Here is a 5,001-nt window from a genome sequence, read left to right on the forward strand (position 1 = left end):
GGTAATATGCTCGTCCCTAGGGAGTTCACTATGCTTACCTGCACACAGTGATGCTGCTGCAGATTCAACTGTACCCTCTCGGACGCCTGGAGCCGATGTGTCTTCTCTCGTGCGGTGAAGGACCTGTGGGAGGAAGTGACGTCACAGCGTGATCTCGCGAGAACACGCTGTGTGTCTGTGCAGTGGAAGAAGCTGGGTGGGAACGATGAGAAGTGTATGACGCTTATTGGTCAGCGTCATACACTTCTATTCACAATGCCCAGTTGGTAAAACGAGTAAACACGCCCAGTTGGTAAAAACATAATACACGCCCAGTTGGTAAAACGAGAAAACTCGCCCAGTTGTCCATTGAAAATCTAATTTGCATGAATCTAAAATTTCTCATAACTTGGGCAAAAATTATCGTTTTAAAAAAAAAACAACTTTACTGTTATCTACATTGCAGCGTCGATCACATTTAATAGGAGATAGAGATTTTATAATCTGGTGACAGAGCCTCTTTAATCAATAACCGTATAAACAGATGAAATCAGCAACAGTATAAGTTCAACAGTCTATTTATCTTTCAATGGCTCCGCCAGATATCCATCTCTGTCCTTTATGCGTCTCCGGACGCTACAGGGTAATAGCGGCAGGTCTGGCAGGGGTTCTGTAATTGGCTGACGGCTCACCTTGGCAGTATGCGCGGTGTCCAGTTAGTCCACTCTTTGGATCGTTGAGCCAAGGGTGCTTCTCTTGTGTAATGGCCGCAGCCTGGTCACCGTTGCTCCCAGTCTCTCACTCAGGGTACCAGATAGCAGTCTGCTCGATAGGACTCCTGACTGAAAACTGGTCCTATTTATGTGAATGGGTTGTTTCTGCAGCATGTGCATAGGTTTCTGCCAGCCCCATTCAGATAAATGGGATAGTAGCAGAAATTTCTGCAACAAATCTGCCACGTGTGAATATATCCTCTGGCAGGAGAGGCGTTTGGCAATATTATTGGAAGTACCCTTTAACAATAATTACTTAATACACACTGGACTTTAGTAAATAAATGTAGTGCCTGTCTACATCTTCTTTGGATGCTCCATTAGGGGCCTCCGTTGCAGATCCGGTAGGGATTATTGGAAACAATAGCGCAGCACGCTGCGCTATTGTTTCCTGTAAAACCTCGGACACTCTACAGAAAGACGACGGAACTCATTATAGTCAATGGATTCCGTCGCCCTGCCAATTCGTGTTGCAATGGAACCGTTGCGTCCGACATTCCCTTGTTCTGCTCCTGTGACAGAGCAAAACACTAGAATGCCCCCGACACAGATGTGAACAGGGCCCAACTCTTTCTGCAAGTAGCCAAAGAGAAAAATGAAGGTTATTTGCTATTGGGATACTTTAATTAACATTCACTGCTATTTATGACATGGAAAGAGAAATATAGATCAATTTATTATAATTAAATAGTGTTTTTCTTCCTTTAGACACCTAGGCTTGAGACCATAATAGAACACCCTGATGAGAATGAAGATGATCCAGTATTTCCAGAGAATTCATGGATATCAGTATCAGGTCCACATAAACCCACAAATAAACCTCTATTAGCTGATGTGACAAAAAAAGATTCCATCAAGAAGCCAACGTGGGGCAGAACAGCGATGAATGCTGCAGCTCTTCCTGTTAAAGGGTGAAATCTTAGACCTGGACCTGTATCAAAGCAGGAGAAAAGTGTAACATTAATAAATCTCTTAGGTCTCATATTCTGTGTGCAGAATTAATTGTACATTGGAGATCACTGTACATTGGCGATAAGGGCTGCTACCGTGTCTGTCAGCTGCTCCTTTCCTTCCTTTCCCATGTTCTGTATAGTGTCCAAATACTTCTACACGGAGCTGTAATGATGAAAGACCTCCGTTCTGTACAGTATTAAAGAGGGGACGAGGAGCGGCCAAAAAACGCGCCTACATGCGACTACAAATGCTTGTTAATATTTCAATGTTTTTTACAGGAAAAATGATGTTTATTTGCAAAAACTGTGTGGACAAACAAGCATTTGAAAACCGCGCCTATGTACTAAAACCACGAAGTGTCTTAGATTAGACCTTACATGTTATTCGTACCCTCTAATGCAGTGGTCGGCAAACATTCGTCACTCTAGCTTTCGTTAAAAAAAAACTACGATTCCCAGCTTTGGCTGGAATAATAAAGCCTTTGGCTGTCAGGGCATGCTGGGAGTTGTAGTTTCACAACAGCTGGAGCACTGAATAGTGTATTGAAACATTCCAAGAGATTGAGAAACTAAGGCTGCCCATACACGTAGGGATTGTGTCCCGTGCTTCCAATAAGGCCGGGTTCACACGAGCATGTTCGGTCCGTAAAATACAGACCGTATGTCAGCCGCATTTCCCGGACCGAACACACTTCAGGGAGCCGGGCTCCTAGCATCATAGTTATGTATGACGCTAGGAGTCCCTGTCTCGCTGCGGGAAAACTGTCCCGTACTGTAATTATGTCAAGGGGGCACTCCCTCCGTCTGGAGAAAAAAAGGTTCAATCTGCAGAGGCGACAAGCCTTCTTTACTGTGAGAACTGTGAATCTATGGAATAGTCACCGCAGGAGCTGGCCACAGTAGCTACAGTAGATGGCTTTAAAAAAGGCTTAGATAATTTCATAGAACGAAAAAACATCAGCTCCTATGTCAACGTGTAGAAATTTTTCCCTTCCCCTTTTCCCATTCCTTGGTTGAACTTGATGGACATGTGTCTTTTTTCAACCGTACTATGTAACTATGACATTGCAGGCTATGTGACGCTGCAGCCTGTGATTGGCTGCAGCGGTCACATGGGATGCAATGTCATGCCAGGAGGCCGGACTGGAGTAAGAAGCAGAGAGTTCTGGGTAAGTATAATTTTTTTTTTTGCTGAGTTGCGATTTTTGCTGCCGAATCGCTGCGAATTTGCCACAAAAGTCGCAACATATGGCTTTCTTTTGCATTCAATGGGGAAAACCCACAACAGAAAAGCAACGAAAACACTGCATACATTGACATGCTACAGATTTAAATTCTGCACTGCAGGTCAATTTATTAATGTTTACGCTGCGGTTTTTTTCTGCTGCGTGGGCATGAGATTTTCTTAATCTCATCCACTTTGATGCTACTGTAAATGCTGCGGAATTTCCGCACAGAATTCTGATGCGGAAATTCTGCAGCGTTTACGCTATGTGGGAACCCGGCCTTCCAGTACACTGGGCCAATATAACCCCCCACATACAGCTCGCATTTTACACAAAGCCTAAAACCTCCCAGCACACAGAATCCTCTCATCCCTCAGCCCACTAAGGTTTGTTCTGGCGCTGTATTTATGTATTGTGCTTTGTTCTGGTGCTGTATATATGTACTGAGCTTTGTTCTGGTGCTGTATATATGTACTGAGCTTTGTTCTGGTGCTGCATTTACGTACCAAGCTTTGTTCTGGTGCTGTATATATGTACTGAGCTTTGTTCTGGTGCTGTATTTATGTACTGATTTTGGTTCTGATGCTGTATTTATGTACTGAGCTTTGTTCTGGTGCTGTATATATGTACCAAGCTTTGTTCTGGTGCTGTATATATGTACTGGGCTTTGTTCTGGTGCTGTATTTATATACTGAGCTTAGTTCTGGTGCTGTATATATGTGCTGAGTGTAGCGTCCACGGCCGCAGACCGCTGTTACTACTCACCCCTCGGCGGCCTCGGCTATGGATCTGTGAGTGCTGCCCGTCATCTCCTTCCTAGGAAATGCCAGCACTCTCTTCCGCTCCTCTTGGCTGTGTCCCGTAGGGTGCGCATGCATGCCCATGCCCGACCTTAAAGGGCCAGCCCGCGCACATTAATTATATCACAAATTAGCCCTAATCACTCTGGACTATAAAAGGGGCCCTGCCCTTTCACAGCCTGCCTGAGCGTTGTTCATATTCCTCTGTTAGTCTTGCAAATGGTCCCCTATTATCCTGTTTCCGTTGTCCCCGTGCCATGCTACCTGTATCATGTTTCCCGTGTTGTAGTTGTTCCTGTGCCTGCTATAGTATTGGAGACGAGTTCTGCCATCGGCCATGTCTGCTGTGTTACACCACGTCTGGTGTCATCTGTCTCATCTGCATTACCTGCCATCAAGATCCCATTTGTGCCTGCCGTTGCTACTGTCTGGACTATCACAGGTACCCTTGTGCTTGGACTATATAGATATTGACTGTCATGTAGGGTTTGTGGACCCACTGGGCCGTACTGCCTTAGCGGTATGGCAGCTGGCCAACAGGGCGCAGGTCACAGTCTATAGTTCGTATAGGGTACCTGTGGCAGCTCGGACAGTAGTAAGACAGGCTCGACTGGGACTAGGCAGCAGGTGGACGTCAGGCGTGGAGTAGCAGCACAGGCGTGGAATACAGCACAGCATGACTACAGCACAGCATGGCACTTGACCAGGATAGCACGGGATACAGGATACAGAGAATGACCGAGGCAGAGGAGGCCGAGCCGAACTAATCTGCACCACGCAACGGCTGTGACACTCGGGCCCCCACTGGAGAACCTCTCCAGAGTTCCAGTCCAGGACTAGGGCATGTAGTTGGAGCCAAGGCAGGCCCAGCAACATGGGGTTAACGGCCTTGGATAGGACATAGAATGATAGAGGCTCGGAGTGGAGAGCCCATACTTGGAGCCTCAGCGGCTTGGTCACAGCTATAACTGGGTCTGGCAGAGGTAGTCCATTTACCGATGCAACCATCAATGGCCTCTTAAGAGGGGTAGTGGGTAATTGAAGAAGGTCCACCAGGTCTCTACAAATGAAATTAGCAGCGGATCCAGTCCAGATACGCAGAGACCTGATGCGTTTTCTCACCGGACACTATGGTCACGGTATGGACAATTTAGACGGAAGTCCTTTTTTGCCCATGGTTGTCTCTCCTACCAACCCTAGGCTTTGGGGCTTTTGGGGACAAAGACGCACAAGATGGCCTCCGAGGCCGCAATAAATACAGAGTCCCGAT

Source organism: Rhinoderma darwinii, chromosome 2, assembly GCF_050947455.1.
Source record: "Rhinoderma darwinii isolate aRhiDar2 chromosome 2, aRhiDar2.hap1, whole genome shotgun sequence".
Classification (NCBI taxonomy): domain Eukaryota; kingdom Metazoa; phylum Chordata; class Amphibia; order Anura; family Rhinodermatidae; genus Rhinoderma; species Rhinoderma darwinii.